Source organism: Gracilinanus agilis, chromosome 3 (genome assembly GCF_016433145.1).
Source record: "Gracilinanus agilis isolate LMUSP501 chromosome 3, AgileGrace, whole genome shotgun sequence".
Lineage (NCBI taxonomy): Eukaryota > Metazoa > Chordata > Mammalia > Didelphimorphia > Didelphidae > Gracilinanus > Gracilinanus agilis.
In genome coordinates, this window is record NC_058132.1 from 134693090 (window position 1) to 134715973 (window position 22884).

The window sequence follows — 22884 nt, forward strand, 5'->3', positions numbered from 1 at the left end:
GAGAGAGAGAGAGAGAGAGAGAGAGAGAGAGAGAGAGAGAGAGAGAGAGAGAGAAGAGAGAAGAGAGAAGAGAGAAAAGAGAAGAGAAAAGGAGAGAGAAAGAGAAAAAGAGATAGAGATAGAGAGGAAGAGAGAAGAGGAGAGACAGAGACAGAGACAAATAGAGAAAGGGAGAAACAGACATACACAGAACAGAGGCAGATAGAAAGAGACAAGAGAGTAAAACAGAGACAGAGATAAAGGACCTAGAAGTGACCAAAGGACTCCAGGTCTCCCAGATCTAAAAGCACAAGAAAAAGACTCTTTTATAATACTTTTGCCCAAGCATAGGGCTAATATCCATTACATTAGGAGGTAACATCAGGCATTTGTTGGGTGAAGTAATACTTTGGAGATCCTCCTCTGATCCAGACTATATCCAATTCTATGTAACCATAATTTAGGTTTCTAATCAATTATTTTTCCTAAATCTAATTCTTTTTTTCTACTTAGTCTTGACTATTTCTTTAAATGTAGATTTCACAGCAATTTATTTCTTATTTGTATTAAATTCATTTGAGGAAGGATATTTATGCCCAACCTAAGTTAGCTTGGCAATTATTTGCCCAAATATAAATTATGCCATGCCACATTAGGCAGTAAGGGGACAGGTTTGGAGTCAGAAAGACCTAAGTTCAAATCTGACCTAATAATACCCCAGGTTTCTTTTGAGAATTAAATGAGATAATAATTGTAAAGTTCTTAGCACAATGCCTGGCACTGAGAAAGAGCTATGTAAATGTTTGTCATCATTGTTATCATTGTTATCACCATTATTTTTCAAATCCAGCCCCTACATTCGCTTTGTTTACCTCAGTTTTGTCATCTGTAAAATGGGGATAATATATAGCACCTATCTCCAATGAGTTGTTGTGAAGATAAAATGAGGTAATAGTAAAAAAAAGGCTTAGCAAAATCCCTGGCACATAGTGGGTATTATATATAAATACTTATTCCCTTCCCCTTCGTAGGGTATAGGGCTTCAGTTAATGTAGATAGTCTACAGGACATACTGTATTCTCTCCAAACAGATCAAAGATAGCCCTTCAAAAAACAGAATATGTGCCTTGTTCAGGTGTAGACCAGCCAAGAAAATATCTTTGTTCTTTAGGAATGTTCAAGGTGGCTTTGTTTGCTTGCTCACCCCTCAAATTTTCAGGAATTTCTCTGTACTAGATCTAATACATACTCTTTTTAAAACACCTATTAATACAGAAGAAAGGAAATCTGGTGCTCTTAAGGGGCCGGGAAACATTTGTTCCTCAACTATTACCCACTGGGACAAAATGGCCACAGGACAGGTGCTAGCGAGGAGGTGGAAAGATGGAATAAAAATTCATAAGGAGAAATAGCCAAGTTATTGATTGCACAGGGAGGCACAAGTTTCAAAGCTATCTGTCTGCCCAGTTTTATGGAAAACTTTGCATTAATTTTATGCAGTTTACCAAGCCATTTAAAACACTATGCTAAAAACTATTCACATCCAATTATGCAAAAGAAGGAAGTGGATAGAGGTGGTGCTAGGCTTACATCATGTCCCAAATCCCCTCATTAACAGGAATAAATGCTGCCTGTGGGTTTCAGATATCCAGCCAAGGAGTCACAATTCTGAAGTCCTCCTAAAATAATTACTCTATTGGGTCTTCTTTGTATAATAATGGGCAAAAGGTGGCCAACAGAGCCTCTCCGTGCCCCTGTAATGTTAAGTCCTTTTTCCCACAGGGAAGGAGAAGGCTGGGGACCAACACTAATGGTAGAAGATGGTGTTGACACTGGCGGGGCACTGTATAAATTTTCCACTCCAAAAAAGTTATTGCCTGCTACTGGTCCGGAGGGATTTTTGAGTAATAACATACTTTATGTTCACTCTTACATACAATCATGAATATATGGTAGGTTGGCTATATTATTTCTACTCAGGGAGGCAATATATTCCACTTCTCACTTTCTCCACTACATATTATTCATATGAATAAGTTAAATTGTACACAAAGGTGGAGTTCAGGAGCTAAATTACTTGCTTAGACGGAGTAAATTATTGAGTTTATAGTTTCACAGCTGGAAGGGCCCTCAGAGGTTGTCTAGTTCAACCTCTTGATTTTACAGATAAGGAAACTGAGGCCCAGGGAGGTTAAATGACTTATCCATGGTTACCAAAGGAGTAAGGATCAAATGTTAGCTCTGAACTCAGGTTCTCTGACTGCAGTCACTGATTTTTTTCCTTTTTTACGTGAAGTCCTCCATGAAATAATCCCTTTTTCTATTAATTACTCATTAACCCAAATTGTTCCATATTTTTTAAAAAACAACTCATCACCTTGACCTGCAACTTCCATCCATTAAAGTAGATTTGGGCATGAAAAAAGAAGTTAAAATCCAAAGGAAATGACTGAGGCTGTAGGTGTCTGGAAGGAAATTTAAAGAATAAAATATGGATGCAGGGTTCAAATCCCATCCCTTTAGGGCCTGAACAAATGTACTATTCTATAGAAAACCTGCTTCAGCAGCATCTACTTGTCATTGAGATTTGTTTTCAAGAAAGGCACAGAGCCCAAAAGTCTTCAGAAGAATATACTTGAAACAATTAAGTTCAAAGACATCACAAAAATTGCGATGTCTGTCAGGCACATGAAGTCTGTTGTTATCAACTATCCTGGCAAGTTAACCACTTGACATTTTTGTCCCTATTGATAAGCTAAAAATGCCTAGCACTCTAGCTTTGTGTAAATGGCCCCCAACATGCCAGACGGATTTTATTATTAATCTCGGTGTTCTTTCACTAGAGCACCAGAGCCAACCAACTGCTTGTGGCTCACTACCAAGTTATTCTTTTGTAACTGAATCTTGTGAAAAAGTCTGCTTAACTGTAATTAGCCTATATTAGTTGTACAGCAAATTAATTCCGGTCTTAAAAAAGTTTCTGAATCATTCACCCACTCTCTGTCTGACAGGAGCTTAACTGGAAAAAAGTTGAGGGTGATTATCACTACTGCCTGCCTGACTATAAAGCCAGCTTCCAAATCCAGGGGTCCTTCTGGATCCAGGGATCTAATTTAGCTCAGAAAAAAGAAGATGGCTCCAGGGACTTGGTCTAGGTTAGAAGTTTCGGGGAGAATTAGATAGAAGAAAACCAGAAAAGACTTGAAAGTGCTTCTTTAGAAAGAAGAAATTGCTCTGTGAGGGAAACTGTTTCAGAGAAAAAACAACCATAAATTTAAAAAAATAATACAAACTAAAATGTAAAAGGTACATAATAGGATCTTTCTTGATTCTCTCTGGTTACCAGAGCCATTTCCATTAAGATTATTTTCTATTTATTCTGTATTTACCTCTTATATTGACTCATATACAATATGTTAGTGCCCCTATTAATGATGAGCTCTTTGAGGGCAGGAATTATTTTTGGCTTTCCTTAGAAGAAAGCCTAGTACACAGTCAACACTGAATAAACAAAGCAACCCAACCCTGCTCCTGGTAATGTCTCTTCCATGGGTTACAAATTGACTTTAATCTTAATCCTTTCCTTTTCTTGCTCCCTTCATCCTGCATTCTCTGACATCCAACTTCCTACTAACAACACTGCTTCCTTGGTTCGTCTTTCTAGCACTGGTTGCACTTTTCCTCTCAAACCCAAGACTCGTTAATCATGGCAGGACAGTTGGAATATTGCTTGCTTCCCACTGCCACTTGCAACTTCTTCTCCCACTAACACTCAGTAATCTCTTATTCTTTGAGGTTCATACAATCTGTATTTGCTATCCAATCAAGATTCTGGGGGCTATTGTCTATTGACCTCCAGGAAACATTCCTTTTTCCTCACTGAGTTCAGTCTTTCTCTTCACCCCAATACTTGCCCACATATTATGGGACGTAAGCAAACACAATAGTCTTCCCATAAATATCCTGATCTCTCAGTTCTTCAACTTATTTCCCATGATCTACGCCTCCATTCCTCTACAGATACACAAAGACATAGCCACAACTTTGATGTCATCACCCTCAAGTTTTCCATAGCCACGTTCACGATCTCTGAAATTCTTTTATGTTATAATCTGTTGTTATTCCTTGGCTTGCAACTGCCAATCCTAGATGTTGTCTTCACTGAGATCTCCAATCCCCTCACCCCTCAGTTATTTCCCAGGCCATCTCTCTTGCACTTGTAAAACTCTCCTTCCCTTTCTTTACCTCTTAGTAAACCAGTTCAATTTTACATTCTTTTCTTGAAGTTCTTGCCTCTTTATCCTAGCAAAAATATTGCCCTGCCAAACTGCTGCCTTCGATTACCCCATTTAACATGAGCTATCTCTTCTCCTTTCCTTTCATCTCACATCACTTATATGCTTTCTATGACTATTCCTACTTCAAAACTTGTTTCATATGAAGATGTAGCTTTTTCCTTGCCAAGGCAAACCATTCTCGATGTACAAGTGATTTCATTCTATCCCATCTTCACCAGCAGATTGTCTCCTCTGAAATTCTGCCATCACCATGATATTAATATATCATATATCAATCTCTCCATATTTATTGGTTGCTTCCATATTGCTTACAAACATTCTAATATCTTCCCTGTATTCAAAAAGTCCTCACATGCATTTTGCCCCCAGTCTTTTCTGGCTAATTTCCACAAGAAAATTGCCACCTACAAAGGGCTCCTCCACTTCATTTTTCATTCTTTTTTTAACAATCTGCATGCAGTCTGTTTTGCAACCTCATCATCCATTTGAAATTGTTCTCTCCAAAGTTATCAGTGATATTGTAACGAATGTATCTAATTTTCTCAGCTTTTATTCTTTTTGACCTCTTATAGCCTGTGACATTGATTGCTTTCTTCACTTTGATATTCTCTCTCCAGGTTTTCCTAAGTTTTCTACCTTCTGGTTGCTTCTCTGCCCCCTTTGCTGGATCTTCATCCCAGTCATACCTGCAACTCGTGGGTGTCCTTCAAGGCTTGTCTTGGGTCCTTTTCTATTCTGCTTCTATACTATCTCACTTGCTGATTTCATCAGATTTCATGGATTCAATTCACATACATACTAATGATTTTCATATTTAGCCTCTCCTGATCTCCAGTCCCTCATCTCTAACTGCATGTTAGATATCTCACACTGGATAACCAGTAGACATTTTAAACTCAGCAAACCTAAAACTGAAACCATTATCTTTCCTTTCAAAGCCCTCTCTCTTTTGCAGTTTATTATTACTGACAAGGGCATCATTATCCTTCCAGACACTCAGGCTCACAACTATGTGTCATTCTTGACTTCTCACTCTTTCACTCTCCACTGCCAAAATCCAGTATTTTGCTCAGTCCTGTCATTTGTAACTGTTTTCTAAGTCCCTTTTTCTCCTTTGACATTGATGCCACCATGGTACAGGCCCTCAACACCTCATGCCTAGACTATTAGCCTTCTGATAGGTCTCCTGACCTTAAACCATTCCTCATTTTAGCTTATCCTCTGCTCATCTGTCAAAATGATCCTCTTAAAGTGCAGGTGTGACCATGCCACTCTTCTGTCAATGAACTTCAGTGGCTCCCTATTACTTCCAGGATCAAATATAAAATCTTCTATTTGGCTTTAAAAAAAAAACAACCTCTCACATTCCATCTCAGAATCAATATGGTGTATTGATTCCAAGGCAGAAGAGCAGTAATGGCTAGGCATGGAGGTTAAGTAACTTGTCCCCTATCATATAGCTAGGAAGTGTCTGAGGGCAGATTTGAATCTAGGACTTCCCATTTCTATGCTTGGCTCTCTATCCACTGAGCAACATAGCCGCCCCCTTCTGTTTGGCTTTAGAAGTCCTTCATAACATGGCCTTTCCTATTTTTCCATTCTTCTTACACCTTATTTCCTTCCCCTTTCTCCAAGGATTCTGTGATCTGGTGACATTGGATCCTCCTTGTTAGTCCCTGCCTGTGACACTCCTGACTTGAGGCATTTTCACTGTCTGTCAGTCATGCCTGCAGTTTTCTATTTCTTCATCTTTCCTGGCTTTCTTCAAATCTCTGCTAAAATCCCAAATCCTGCAAGAAGCCTTTCATGGCCTGGAAGATAGTCAGCACTATATAAACAATAAATGTTCATTGACTGATGGACTAAATGCTAATTAATCAACTAACTGATGAGTATCTTGGAGTATCAGCCTTCCTAGTAAAGGTAGCATTTAAGAACCAATCAGCAAGAAGAGATGGAGCTAGCGGGCATTCCAAGCATAAGGATGATCACAAGCAAAGTTAGGGAAGAGGTAACTGGAGGCATGTTCCAGACAGAGAGAGAAGTCTCTTTTGGTTGAGACATTTTGAGGGGAAGATTTGAGAAAAAAGAGAAATTATCTCATTTTAGGGACAAACATTAAACAATGTCACTGAGTGTATGCCTAGCTAAACATAAACATCAATACATATTGTGTTATCAAACTCAAGAAAATGCAGACCAGAAAAGCAAATAACAAGCCCTGTAGAACTTCCACCAAACTATAGTGTCAAGTATCAGAATTTATTGCTCTTCTCAAGGTAAACTTGAGATATTTCATTTTCAAAAGATGATATGGACAACCAAAGTGAAGTGTCCTATACTAGTTTTACACTGATTGTGGAGTAATAAATAGGTCCTGTGCTTATTCCTCACACTCCCTGCTAACCCCCATGCAATCAGGAAGGACTGGGTGGCAGACTTCTTGACTTCTACGTGGGAAGCCCAGATTTAGTGCTTAGCCTACACAGTGGGCTTTTCTCTGAGGCTGATCTCCTCCCTGCTGGCCAATGAAAGAGGACTGCTGTTTGAGGCCATCAAATAAAAGAAACTATGTTCTCTTGCTGGAATACTGTAGAGGTTTTCTGTATTTTCATAGGAAAAGTCCAGGTCTTAGTTGTGTTTTTCACACCTTGGGAAGTTCAAATCTCTGCCCACCTTCCCCTTAAGAAAATAAAAATTCTAAAAGTTCTTTGTGTCCACACATACCTAAAAAGGTAGAGGAAAGACACTGATTTCTACTTTGTTTTTTAAACAATTTCACCATACACTATAATTTTATCTAAAAAGTTTATGATATAGTCATCTATACAACTTAGGAAGAATACAATAGTACCTACAGTGATGCAGACAACCAGACAACATATAAATGATGTCTTTATTAGAAGATGGCCATTTTGAAATTTAATCAATCCTTAATGAATAAGTCATTTATCACAGAAGAAGTTTTTATAGTGAATTTAAAAAAAAGCAATCACAAGTATATCATATTTACCTAGAAGGCTCTTTATTAATAAAACAGGATTTCAGTAATTTATGCAATGTTTGGAGACATTTATAAATATAATAAATTTGAAATAATGCTTCATTACCATCACATAAGAATTTTAGATGATCCAAAGGACAATGAAAGGATGTATAGAGGGTAGGAATGGGCCGCAGTATATGCCCAGCATTGACTTGCATAAGAGAAGGACTATCTGGATTTCTCTGTCCAGAAAAGGAGGTAGGCTAGTCTGGTGGCAAAAGTGAAGACAGAAAGTCTTAGTGGTTCACTTGTATCCACCAAATATTTAACCACCACCAGTACTTAGGGCAGGTCCTAATTTGTGAGAGGATGAAGGTAAGAATTACAAATGATAAAGAGGGCAAGATGTATATAGTAATGTCTAACACTGGAAGAGGTACCTTTATTCTACCCCCAAGAAATCACATAATCACTGAAGTATCCAGTGTGTCACAAAAGCAAACTTTCATACTTATTTGTAAGGGCAAATATAGTTTCCCTTTCCTTGGTCAAATTCCTATAGAGTTTTTCTAATAAATTAAGATGATTAAATAATCTCTATGGAATATTACAAATGAGAATTTTCAAAATAAAATTATAGTGTTATCTAAACCGACTTTGTGAAAATGGTATTGATTTCTGTAATTTTTTTATTTCCTTCAATTTCAAATATGTCCCTGCCTCATACAGCAGGGAATTCCCCTGTAACAAAGAAGAAAAAAAGAAAAAGAAGCCATTTAGAAAAAGTCCAACAAACAGATCAAGTAAGTCTGATTGTATACGTACTATTCCATATCTATAACCCCCTTTCACTCCTACAGAGAAGTGGGGAGATTAGGCTAATTTTCAAAATAAGCTAGAATGCTAATTTGAATGGTTCACATGTCAGTAATGCAATAAATTTCTCAATTTAATACATCACAATTATGTATATTGTAATATTTCTCCCCAACAACCTCTTGTAAAATTCTGTGTCCAAAAATCGAATGACATAGTACCTGTTAGAAACTAAATAATGCCTTGATTTAGGATTTAATTATGCCAGTGGTTTAGCAACTCTTCTTAAGCCTTGAAAGAACTGTTCACTTGTATTTACCTAATGGTTGCCTACTTTTTGGTGTAGAATAGATGTTTGGTAAATGCTATGTCATTTAGTCAACCAGTTTCACTGTGTCTTGGTGAAAGTAAAGGTAAGAATAGAAAACCTTTATTGTTATTATAAGTAATGGCAGAGATAGATTAATTTATCAAGAGATCTCCAGTTAGCCAGTGAGTTCTAAAGACAAGTAATTTTTAACCAGGAAAAAAGTAAGAAACAATGAGAGGGCCAGCATAGTAGATAGAGTACAAGGTCTGAAGTCAGGAGTTCTTGGGTTCAAATCTGCCCTCTGACACTTTCCTAGATGTGTATTCCTAGTATGTCCCTAGTCCATTCTTCTGCCTTAGAATCAATACTCTTGTATCTGTATTGATTCTAAATTGGAAGGTAAGGGTTGTTAAAAAAAAGAAATAATGAGAGTCAGGTAGTTGGCATCATAAACTGTCTCTGGGAAATTTATTGTATTTGGGGAGGGAGAACAAAGATTTGCTAACTGTTAGTGAGTGGCTCTGGCTGACCTTAGAAAAGATTTGGTGGTTAGGTGTATCAGCTTTCTTTATGCTGAAGTGGAGGTTAGTTTAAAAATGAAGTTTCTCACATCAAGAGGGGAGGGAGAAAATACGGAACCCTTCTGTCATTGCTTCCACAATTGTAAGAATATGGAAAACACAAGAGGATTTTCAGCCCCAAACATCTGCGGAACTTTGCAAACTTGATACCTGAAGAATGAGGCATATCTCTATAATTGTTGGGAAACAGTAAAATTCCACAAAACCAGGTGGAAACAGGAAGGAAGAGAAGGCAAAGGCCTTCCCTGCCAACAATATGACCATTTAGATAACCTAAGTGGGACATTATCAGCATCGATATTTAAGTATCCAACGCATCACTAGTAGACACATCCCTTCTCATGAATACTGATTGTAAAACCTCTACACTTTAACAGAAAATTTTCATGAATTGCTATGGTCTCCCCACACCCAAATTCAAGATTTTAGACCAACTTTTTGGTGATTAGCCTCTTCATTAGCTAGGGTGGTCATTAGGATGACACACATGCTGAAAACTTTTCTGGCCCTGGAGGACCTGTCAGAGCTTGCATTTCACTTGTCTGGCCATTGAGAATCTAAGGTCACCTTCACATTGCATAGAGGCCATGGAAAGGGAATATAGTAAAGATATAGTAGTACTATTTTTGTAGTGAGCATTTTAGGTGAGGTTTTGGGGAGTATATAGTGAGCTTTCAAGGTTATTTCCAACTCTAAACAGAGGATTCCATGAAGTTTACAACCTTAGCTGATCTTGGGACACACATTCTTGGGAAAAGAGAGCCACAGCCCTCTTGTTTTCTGTAAGATCTGCCCCTCTTTGGTCCTTGCTACTAGATAACATCACTGCTCTTATGAAAATATATGAGAAAAAGAAAGAATGCTGCAAATACTGCTGACAAAGCCTTTTTGGTGCCCTTTAAGAAAACACAGAATTGCATTAAAACAACTTTCCCAAACCAACCAACCCATACCAACATGATTTCATCGAGAATTTTTAAACATCACTGCTATCCAAATCAGATGAGACTGAACTGTGTGCCATCTTTTATATTTCTCAAGAGCTGAAATTAAGTTCTAAGTACCTTTCCTAAGGCTACACACATTCCTGTTGGCATTAATTAAAGCTTTAATTTCAGTTTCTTGGAAGCATCTAAGTATAATTAGAAAGTTATACAAAATTAAAAAAATGAAAGCTATAAAAACAGCAATTGCCTGTATCCTTCAAAAAATCTAACAGTTTAACTGACTTTGGCTATTAACATGCAGCTTATAAGAGACCTTTTAATTTAATAGTGGGGTGGTGATGAAAACAGCCAAGCAAATGTCAAATAGCTCCTAAGCTCTGCAAATACCAGACCCCTGATAAGAACATTCTCATGCATTCAAAATGAATGGGGTATTTAATGCATTTGTGATGTGTATTTTATAATAATGATTGAATAACCAGTTCATGGTCTAATCTGATAGTTTCATAGAACATTAGGAAACTATATTATGACAAAAGAAAACCCTTCTTTTTGATTGGACCCAATAATTTAATGCTAAAGAGTAACTTGTTGGAAGAAACACAAAAGGAATTGTTTTTTTAATTCTTTTTTAAATTTGGTTTATTTGCTTTTATTTGACATAAAGTAACATTGGAGAAGTAAAAAATATCCACAAATACCCATATCTGTTTCTACCAGGAAATATCAAGAAAAAAATGTCCGATGTCACTCTAGGGAGTAAAATGGAAACAATCTTCAAGAAAATGAGAAGCTGATAAGCTACAAGGTAACAATGCAAATTTGTCTCCATCCTGTTGGATGTTATGACTGGTGATAAGGACAACAGCATCTGACAGAAATGTGAAGGCAGCCATACATACAAGGAAGTTAACAAAAATCTCATGTAATTATTGTCCTGCCTATAATTAGCTTTATACATATATCTTGCCTCCCATTTATGGCAAAACTCCTTGAGAAGGTCAGCTAAATTGGAGCCTCTTCTTCCTTTCCTCAATTCTTTGCAAATTGACTTCTGACTTTTATCAATAACTGAAACTTCTCTCTACAAAGTCATTAATGATCTCCTAGTTGACAAATTTAGTGGCCTTTTCCCCAATCTTTATCATCCTTGACCATTCTACTGTCTTTTATACTATTATCACCCTTATCTCATAGATGCTCTTTTTTTTCTAGGTTTTTGTAACAGTTTTTTCCTTTTATATACCCAACTATTCCTTAATTTCCTTTACTAGATATCCATCCTGGTTATGTTTACCAATTGTGGGTATTTCCCAAGGCTCTTAGGTACTCTTCTCTTTCCCATCTATTACTTCCTTATTCGGCAATCTCGTTAACTAACAGGTCTGATTTTCACCTTTATGCAGATAATTCTCAGATCTATATTTCCAGTCCTAATATCTCTTGAGCCTGGCACATAGTAAGCATTTAATAAATGTTTGTTGACTAACTGAACAACTGTCATGTTAAATGAGTCAAGGAGAGATAATCTATGAATCCCTGGATTACCTAAAAACTGACCCTTCAAAAAAGGTGGGATTGGGGGCAGCTGGGTAGCTCAGTGGAGTGAGAGTCAGGCCTAGAGACAGGAGGTCCTAGGTTCAAACCCGGCCTCAGCCACTTCCCAGATGTGTGACCCTGGGCAAGTCACTTGACCCCCATTGCCCACCCTTACCACTCTTCCACCTATGAGACAATACACCGAAGTACAAGGGTTTAAAAAAAAAGGTGGGATTCTGTATTTCAAGAAATCACATATGAAAACTGCAGATTGCATAGAAAGGAGGACAAAGTGAAAATAGAAATAATTCGTTGGTTATCTCTTGAAAGGAAGCCCAGAATGTAAACTCCCAGCAAAAATTTAGAGCTTCTAGGAAAAAAAAATTGCAAGGTACCAGAAAGAAAGACATCAAGTTACCAGTGAAGCACTGTCAGGATCTACCACCATAAAAAAGAAGAAATCTTACACTAAAATATTCTAAAAGGCAGTAGATAAAGGCTTATAACTAAGAATAACTTACCCTTTAAATCTGAGCATAATTTTATAGGAGAAAATGGAAAATTAATGGAATAGAGGACTTGCGAGTTTTCCTGATGAAAGAAACAGAGCAGAATAGAAAATCTGAAATTGAACACAGGAGTGAAGAATAACCCAGCAATGTAAATGCATTTGAATACAGCCTTAATACCTTAAAGGGTCATGGAGGAAGTTAAATCAGATAGAAGATGTGGAAATGACAGTATCTAGATGCCTTGCACTGCAGAAACTATAATTATTATTTTTTTATTTCAATGAGAGAATGTTATGGACTACTTGACCAGAAAGAGGATATAAATGAATATCAGAAAGAGAGCCTAAGGGCTATACATTGTATACCTTCCAAAGATACCATTTTGATGTCCATTTAAAAAGTATTGAATGAAAATAATAATATCCCATCCAAATAAGCCATACCAATATGAACAATTCTTTTTTTTTTAACCTTTGCCTTCTGTCTGAGAATCAATACTGTGTATTGGTTCTAAGGCAGAAGAGTGGTAAGAGCTAGGAAATGGGGGTTTAAGTGATTTGCTCAGGGTCACACAGCTGGGAAGTGTCTGAGGCCAGATTTGAACCAAGGAACTCCTGTCTCTATGCCTGGCTCTCAATCCACTGAGCCACCCAGCTGCCCCCCCAATTCTTTTTTTTTTTAAACAAAGCTGTGTGCACACACTTCAATACAACAAGAATTTGTAAATATTTAGGCCTCCCTTATATTGTTATTGAACCGTGACAGTCTTTTGCATTAATTCTAAGTCACCTGCCTTCATTTCTATATTCTATACGTGTCTTTAAAATTTGAGTTGATTGATGATTTTTCTGTGCTGCCAGATCAGGTCATTTAAATAACATGGACTTCTATTTTTCTTGTACACAGAAATAATTTATGTCAGAATGAGTATGCCTTTCACTGGAGCAGAGCACAACCCTTCTATACTTAGTACATGGCCTTTGAGAGTTAACTGTAGCTGAAAAATTCATCACTCCCAGCAACCTAGTAATGACTTTCTCCAAAGTTAGCCAAGCTTGTTCTCTAACAATAGAGATGAGTAAATTGCAACTATCAAAGCATCTGTTAGAGGTCTCTCTGCCAAAACAAAGCAGAAGATAAGTTATTGTCCTACTATGCCCTGCAGAGAAATAGACCCTTCAGAAGATGGGGGAAGAGATGGGGGAAAGGGCTATTCTGGATCGAATTCTGACTAATAAAAAGGATTTCATTGCTGAAGATGAAATGCATAAAGATGGGGAGAAAGGGATTTTACTACTTCACTATGTGCCAGGCACTGTGCTATAAAAGCAGATTTCAAAGAAGCCACCACCTAAGATTCTATAGGGGAAGTTGTTATTAAATAGTGTGGAATTCATAGAGACAAAAATTCTGATGATTTCCAACCCATGCAACTTATTTCTCTGAAGAAGAAAAGGAGGCATTTTTTAAGGAGACTGATGTGGCTGCACAGGGAATTCATCCACCAACTCAGATTTTAAGACATGTATAAAAGATGGAATCAAAGGAAGATAATTTAGAATTCATTAAAAAGGTTGACAAAGTCATATAAAAATGTGAGGAAAACTAATGCACATGTAACCATCAAAGTCATTATGTTAGACTTATGATCTGATGAGGCATATTTAAAAAATCCTAAGTTCATAGTAATTTTGCCCTTGAAAGTATACTTGTGAAACCTATAAATGGCTCATTAATATGTACTAATTGGAGAGTGAAGACTTTCTAAGAATGGGCTGGAGGTGAGGGTATGTGCAGCTGTGGTGAAAAGAGGGTATAAAACTGGGTTTCTAACCTTTACTAAGTATCTATGGTCAGATACTTTTTGGCTGGGCAACTCTGGGCAAGTCACTTGACCTCGGTCAACTTCAAGTTTCCTCAATTGCAAAATGGGAATAATAACAGAACCTATACCCCAAGGTTATTCTGAGGATCATATAAGATAATCTCTCTAGAGTTAATTTCTTCCATGTGGCTTGCAGAATTATCCTGGTCCTCTGACCAAGGACAAAGAGACACAAGGAAATGCAAATGACAGGGTCAACCTTTGGTATTTATGAGAAATACAATTGGATCAGAGAAGTGTAAGCTTTAACATAATAAAAAAAAATAAGTTTAGATATCCATCTGAACTAAGGTGTCTGGGAGGTGGTAAGGATGGCCTGTCTGGTTTTCCCCCCTCATTTCTCTAGATGCTTGGGTTAGTATTTATGTTGAAAAAAACCCCAGCAAAATAATTTTTAAACTTTGTGTTAAACATAACAACAAAGACAAAAAATAGTTATGTTGGGAATAAAAAGTGATTAGATTACTTGTAAGATATCTTCTAGAACTATTTCCAGGATGCTAAGAGGGAAATAAAAGAAAGACATAATAGGATAATGATAAAAGAAGAGAGAGAAAAAAAGAGTGACATTTCTTTAGTCCCCCTCCCTTCCAGAGAAGGAACTTAAGACTAGGAATTTATAGAATGAAAATAATTAAAAGGTAATTAGAAGGCAAGTTAAATGAAAAGATTGTAAAGCAAACATCCAACTATACTGTCCCACTCTACTATGCTTCCTTCCTTCCTTTTTTCATTCTTTCTTTCCCTCCTTCCTTCCTTTTTCCATACTTTCCTTCTTTCTAATTTTTCCAAAATCACATGATTCGGAGCAGCTAGGTGGCTCAGTGGATTGAGAGCTAGGCCCAGAGATCGGAGGTCCTGGGTTCAAATCTTCCCTCAGACACTTCCTAGCTGTGTGACCCTGGGCAAGTCACTTAACCCCTATTGCCTAGCCCTTACCACTCTTCTGCCTTAGAACCAATACACAGTATTGATTCTCAGACGGAAGGTAAAGGTTTAAAAAATAATAAAAAATTAGTTAAAAAAATTTAAAATCACATGATTCTACAATCCATAACTTTAGAGAATCACAAAGATGCAATGTGGCATAATGACTGACAGGAGGTCTGGGAGTCAGGAAGACCTGCATTCAACTCCCATCTTATTTACTTACTGGTTGTATGACCCTGACCAAGTCTCTTAATCTTCCCGTGATCCAATAGACTCTCTAAGACTGAGGTTGCTAACCTAAAGTCCATTGATTTGATTTAAAAAATATGTTGATAAACTATAATTCAATATAATTGGTTTTCTTTATAATCCTACCTATTTTATTTTATCTATTTAAAAACATTATTCTGAGAAGGGCCCATAGGTTTCACCAGATTACCCAAGAGGCCTATAACAAATACACACAAAAGTGTCCCAAAAACCTTTAAGCAGTTTTAAAGCTTATTAAACTTAAGCCATATGTAGGGTATCCCCAAAATCTCAATGCAATTTTAAACTTTAAAAATGCATTAAAAGTTTTAAAGCTTTAGTAAGCTTAAAAATTCACCTAGAGTTACAGACACCTTTGATATTTTTCTCATTGGAATCCCTTAATGAAATCATAGGTCTGGTGGAAAAAAAATAACATCCTGGGAAGAACACTGGTGTTACAGCAATAAATATTTCTTGAATCTGAACAGTTGCTATCACTGAAAATGCTTCAAAGTTTCTCAAATGCAAACTTATCCTATTACTTCCTTCCAATTCCAGAATCAGCTAACTATAATTAGACAGTGATTGGGCATATAATGATATAAGGACAGATGAATTAGGTATTTAGCTTGTCCCTGAATTTTTCATCCACTTTGTTTTTTCAATGTGGTTAGTTAAACCATCCCTTTTGCATTATTCTGAGTTGAACTGAAAAGGGTTTATAGCATTCCAAGATTCAATGCAATTAGCCTCCTGAAATCTGTGATAAAGTTCATTTGAAGATACTCATCATTGACATAGATTTTTTTTTCTTTTCCAAGACTTCTGTATATACCTTTGACAAAAAATATATCTACAGGTTGAACAATTTATTTGATGCCAATAATTGGGATATTGTGGGATAAAGTTAACTGTGCATTATACATGCTACGTTTTTTAAAGGCCACCTTAGTATGTTGTCAATTTACGGGAAGACACATAGTAGAGATGTAAAACCTACTAGAATCATGTCTTCTACAACATAATCATATAGATACTACAATTACCACCAACTAAACTAGACTAAACCAGACCCAGGAATGAAAGAAGAAAGTACCATTTCTGATCAGGATCTGGTTAGCACATAGGGTTAAGTATTCCTAATTCTGTTGAAGTGCCAAGAACCATAAGTATTTAGGGTCTTTTTTTGTATTAGCTGAAAAAGAAGATTTATAGGCAGAATCTTCATAATGACTATCACCAGAATGTACTGATTGCATACTTATGTGCACACGGCACAAGAAAAACATAATTTGCCCTAGTTAAATTCTGAATGTCTTTATTATCCCAGCCAAGGAACAAAGAGGTGTAATTCTTTAGCAAAGGAAAAGATTGGCTCCAGGAGAGGAAGATCAGATAAGTAAGCATGGCAAAATCTGCATTAGATGGCAAGCAGACCCTTTGTTTCGAATCAAACCTGTTTTAAATTGGCCATACAACCCATTTCTTGCTCTTGGAGAGAAATCATCCAATTCCCCCAAAGCTATTCAAAATTAGAGTACCTTGACTTTTTGATTTAATGACCTTCAGTTCTTCAATACAGTTCATTACTTAGCAACAGAGCCAACTTCTTAGAGCCAATCAAAACAGTCAAGCCAAAAGGTTCTATTTAACTTCAGATGCTGCATTTAGTGGGAAGTATTACTGGAGTATCAGAAGGAAATGGCATGTGAATAATAGGGTATGACCTTTGGAAATGAGAGCTGTCCTGGTGGCAAAAATTAATCATAATGCTACAGCAAAGGTCGCTGCTGCCTCCTAGTACCCATTTGTGCCTTCATTGGCTCTGAAATGCAAACAATGGGAAAGCAGTCTGATAGGGAACTGGTGCATGGTAATGACCCAGGGTACTTGGTTCTGCATTTCAGCCCTGAGAACCACACCCAGAATCTTAGTTTTATTAGCATATCATGTCTGTGTCATTTGTAAGACATGACAACATAATACTCCAGGACAGCTCTTTCATTTATATTTTTAAGATGTCTTTGATTTTCATTTACCACATAAATATGCCTCTACACTAAAAAGACTAAGAGACCTCGAGAGGCTAATGTATACTTTATGTTGACTGCAAAAGTGCAAGGAAAAATATCAAGACTATTCTTTCGGTAGAAGCCACTGAGAGGCAAAAAATAGAAAAGCATTAACGTGAAATTTCAGCAAAATATTCTCTGCCTTAAAAAATTACTTTATGAGGCTTTTCCTGTTTGGGGAGAAAAAGTTCCCTTTTCTATCTGCAGACTTTTACATTTGTGGCAAATTAAATTTAATCTCTAAATAGTCACAGTTAGAATAAGGTACTGAATGGAAAAAGCAAATGAGATGCTTTGAATGTATAGAATGTCAGCCACCATCATCAGTAAGGAAAATGAAACTGCATTGAATAGCACCAAGAAAAAAGGAGCCTGTGTGCTCACTTGAAAGATTAGCCTCCTCCAGCAATTAAAATGAAACCTCGCTGCCATTATCTTTTGCTTGCATCCCCAAATAGGGCTTAGTTTCTCAGTTAGAGAGAATTTTCAGCTATTTTGCTTAAATCTGTGTAGAGTGATTCAACTGTGATGTAATCTATTAAGTTTATTTAGAGTACATATATGTATATATAATAAAGTGCCATATGGAAATACACATGTAATATATGCCAAATTATGTGTACAAAGAGATACCTATTTGCAGTAGTAGTTGCCTCCTTTGCAAAGGTTAATATGGAATATTTTAGTTATGTGGAGATTATGTCCAGAAAAAAGGTAAGATTTTATAATCTAAAATTTGAATTTACTGACATGAAAATAAAATTTCATTTTAAGTTAATCTCACACCTGCTGAATTCATGCATACTTTGGTCTCATTTCTTCACTAATACTCTTCTAGTTAAACTAATTTGATTCAAGAAGAATTTTTGGAATATAGGTCACTAATCAAGTAGTTGAGATAAAAAGACACAGAAAAAAGAATCCTCTGCCCTCAAGAAGCTAACATTCTGCTGGGTGACAGAATTTAGACACAAGTTAATCTAATGATGGAGAGAACTTTTACAAATGGTGGGAAGGGCTGTCAGAAAAGGCTTTAAAAGAGGAAGACCTGAGCTGAGTCTTGAAGAGAAGCTAAGTTTTCTAAGAGTTAGAGTTGAGGGAGGAGTTCATGGCCATGAATAGGAGCCAGCATGTGGGAAGGTATGGGGCTAAGATAACTGGGCTAAGGAAATGCATGTAGGATGGTTTTTTTAGGCATGCCCAGTGTGTGGATTGTAGTCAGGGAAATGTAGGCTGGGGTCAGTTTGTGGAGGGATTTAAATACCTGCCTAAGGAGTTTATATTTTATATTAAATGCAAAAGGTGGCTACCAGAGATTTTTGAGAAGAGGAGTAACATAGCCATCTCTGCTTTAGGAAGAGAGGCTGTATGCAGGATGGCTTAAAGAAAGAGAGATCAAATCTGGAGGGCATTGCAATAATCCAGAGGATGGGTGAGGAGTATTTGAACTAGACTTGTGGTGCTGTATGAATGAAGAGAAGAGATCGATACAAGAAATGTTAGGAAATTAGAATCAGCAAGAGTAAGCAACTAACAGGGATGGGAAAGAAGTGTGAGTGAAGAATGACTCCAAGGGTGTGAACCTGGATGACTGGAAAAATGGCAGAAATGGGGAAATCTGGAGGAATGTGGGAATAATTAGATAATTTAATCTAGATATCCCTTTGCTGATAGAGATAAACTGACCAGGAGCCTGTAAGCAACCTATTCCAACCTCACCCTCAGCCATTTACCTTTCCACTCTCCTCGAGCTCAGGTGGCTAAAGAGGAAGTTCAAAGTCACTTCCCCCCTATTTAAAACAGTCCCTCACCTTGAATACGTAATCCAAAACTGGAAACCCATTGGGGATCACGGGAAATGTAGTTCCAGGTATCCCAAGTGATTTTAAATGACACACCTTCTACTCCTTTTATCTTTTCCTGACCAGTATTGGGGGGTGAGAAAGGGAGGAGGCATTACTTAGTGCCTGCATCTAAAGGATGTAATACGTAAGAGAATTAGCTAATTTGTCTCTCTTTGAAATTCATTTAAAATCCAAAATGATATCTGGACTCTAAAGTTAGTTTGCCATTATCTGCTTAAACAATTTGTCACAAGAGATATTATGAATAACACTTACTTAAAATGTTGCAATAAAAGAAAATTATTTAAATGTTGAGAAAAATCATTAAACCTGTTGCAAGATCCTAGCAAAAGGTTTGCATATTATATGATTAATAGTTTGATTAATGATAATATACCTGGTATATGAAGACTCAGCTTAGAAATGTTTACTCATCAAAGCCAGTGATTCTATGTTTTATTTTAAATGTCTAAACTCCCCAAATTATAAATTCCTAAAGTATTTGAAGGATTTGAAGATTAGAGAATTTCTATCTTTTAAAAGAATTTCTTGATGTCTTCTATAAGTATCTCCTAGACTCACAGATATGGGGCAACATTTCACTGGAATTCCAGAGAATGGAATATTTTCTCAATATGCAGATGATGAGGAATGGGCTGGTTACCTTGGGCCACTGATGTGATCTTAAGGGACATTTCAAGAGAAACTTGTTATAGGTCAAACACAGAATTCGTGGAGTTTAAGGTTGCAGGCTGAATTTCTGGCTGGGTAATGGAAAAACAACAACTTATATATTTATATAACCAAATGTTTTCTTCCAAACAATTCACTGTGATCTTTAGACCTTGGCTAGCCAGATGTGAGATCTGTTACTCTTACAGGGGAATGGGCAATAATGTATATATTTCATGCTACAAAATCCTTCCTTATTTATAGGCATTAATAGACACTTTAAGGATATCATGATTATTGGAAAAGAACTCAAAAGTGCTTGCTCTGTTTTTTTTAAAAAAAACAAAAACCTTTACCCTCTGTCTTAGTATTAATTCCAAGACAGATAAGCAACAAGGGTTAGGCAATTAGGGCTAAGACTTGTCCAGGGTCACATAGCTAGGAAGTGACTGAGGCCAGATTTAAACCCAGGTCTTCCTCATTCCAGGCTTGGAGCTCTATCACTGTACTACCTAGCCCCAAATACATGCTGTATTTAGGGTGTGTCAATAATGCCATTTTCCCTTATGTATAGATCTTTAAAAAATAATTCCAGTAATGGATTTAGCTAACTTCAGCCACTGAGGGCACCTGTTTAAAATGATGCTTTCCATCATTTTTTTTCCAGTTTAAAATAATGCTTGGTGGGGCACAGATCTTAAGATATGAGGACTGTGCTAGGTTCTTTTCCCACCTTCTCACGCCAAAGATTAGGTTAATTTTCTCCTAAAATGAATTAGGATTAGTATTAAATTGGGATTTGACTAGATTGTGAGTGAAGCAAGGTTCGATTTATCACTCCTTGAATTCAGCTTCTTGGAGCATCTGACCCTATTGCAGTGACTTCCTAATCACCTACAGACTTTGGTATATAGTCACCACATGGGACCAGATATGAGGCATGTTTGCAAGACTGTAAGTCATCATACCCTGCCCTGCCCTCCTAACTGAACACATTTCCATATGAATTGGAAACAAGGTAGGGGGAGGCATATACCTGAGCTGGGTGCTAGTGTAGTCTTGTTAAATATTGTTTCTGTATTAGGGCTAATTGTTCAATGACTTCTGAGTGCTTCAATTCATCCCCACATGGCACCCAAACTAACAGGGTCCCCACCAGAGTCTCATCTGCTCCTAAGAGGGGCCAAGAAACAATAGTAAATGCAAGAGAAACATTAACACCTGGAAACATTTAGCAATATAATTAGCAACAATTCAGCAAGTGGTTAATTGTTTCTACTCTCCATGTTTATGTTAGCTGGCTATGACTAATGTTAATCTACCTTTGATCTTTATGCATGATGCTTCATTATACATTTACATGTGGTGCAATGAAATCTGGCATCTAGATTCCATCAGTCAGTCAGTTCCCTAATTTTTCTTGATGAGTTACTTTTTTAAATCTCAAAATAGGAAAAAAAATCTCCTAGAATATAGGATTTAATCTTATACATAGAAATCTTTTTTTAAGGGGAGGGGATATGGTTTCAAATTTTCATTTTCATAATATTACAATGAGCACTTCTGTGAAATATCACAAGAATGGCAACACATGGCTTTAATTTTCATTTCTATGCGGATGATCTACATATTCAGTCCTAAACTTTCTCATAAATTGTAGTTCCCATCATCAATTGCCTTCTGGACATGTTGAACTGAAAGTCCCAAAGACATTTTAAAATCAATATATCTAAAACTGAATGCATTACTTTTCTCCTTGAATCCCGCTCTCTTCAACACTTCCCCATTTTGGTTGAAAATATCCTGAGTGTCTCATGTTCATAATCTCAGCATTATCCTAGAGTCCCTCACTCTCCAAAAATCCAGTTAGCTGCCAAATCTTGCTCTTTCTGTCTTCACATTTCTCCTATCTAACCTCTTATTTCACTCACACTGGTACTACATCTGTTCAGGCCCTCATCACCTTTTGCCTGTACTCAAATCTCTTCCTATTTCAGTCCATCCTACATACTGCCCCCAAGGTAATTCTTAAGGCAAGATCTGTCCATATGACTCCATTACTCAACCAATGCCAGTAGCTTCCTGTTGCCTTTAGAATAAAATAGGTATTTCTCTATTTAGCTTTTAACACCCAAAAAAGCCTGGTCATAACCCATTTCTCCATTTTCTCTAGATATTATTCCTCCTTCCAGGATCTTTGATCCAACCAAGCTGGCCTTCTCTCTGTTCCTCACCCCCAAAATTCCATCTCGTATCTCCTTGATTTTGCACTAGCCATTTATCTTCTGTTTCTCTGACTTTGCTATATCCATTTCCTATGCCTAGAGGAACGATGTCTCTAACTTCTGCCTCCTAGAGTTCTCTTCCTTTAAGATGTCACTGTCTTTTGCATAAAGCCTTTCCTGATATTATGTAACTATTTTGTATACATATTTATTCATTTCTATTACTAGTATATATTTTGTATATACTTTTATCTCCCCGATTAGAAGGTTGTTTATGTACATCCTTTTCTTTTTTTTTTTTTGAAGAAGACCAATCACATCATGAGGGTGATGTCTTGACTTGCTCACGAGTTGGATTTAAGTGAGGCAGTTACACAAAGTCATCAGCCTCATTCTTTCTTTGGGTCACTGAAGGCCAATGGCAGGACAAATAATAAATAAGACAACTACCAATGACACCGGATGCAGTGGATGACCTTGCTGTCCTCAAGCGCTAAACATTCTTCAGCATCTGTTTAAACTCCCTTTTTTAGAATAAATTGTTTTAATTCAGCCATTCAGCTAGGGGGGAGTCTTCACATGCTTGGGGAAGCCATTCCCCTAATTCATTGAGGGGTTTGAGGTCTCTGGTTTACCCTCAAGCTGGTTTATCCTGACTGCTGTGATGGTTTTGCCTGGGTGTGGTCCCTGTACATGCTTTCTTGGTACTACAGGTGAGAGTTGGACATCAAAGGTGGATGAGCAGCTTTGAAAAGGACTCAGCAAGTCCTCACATCAGAGATGCTAGTCCTCCCTGAATGCTCCATACACTTTGAAAATAGGGAATGCTTCCATCTTTACATTATATCCCTAGGCTTTGGGACAGTGCCTGGCACAAGGAAGACACTTAAGATATGATTGATAGATCACAATACACAATATACAATGTATTCAACACAACATGAATATAAGTGAACCACTAAAAGCTGTCGAAAGCTTAATCCATGAACCAAGGGTAAGAGACACAGAGAAATTAGCCATCATTGAACAACCTTGG

General features: G+C 37.0%; 1 protein-coding gene across 1 annotated transcript in view; it reads right to left on the bottom strand.

Moving 5' to 3' along the window:
* FRY (FRY microtubule binding protein) overlaps positions 1–22884 on the bottom strand; it is a 322040-nt gene that overhangs the window by 227578 nt on the left and 71578 nt on the right. The window lies entirely within an intron of this gene.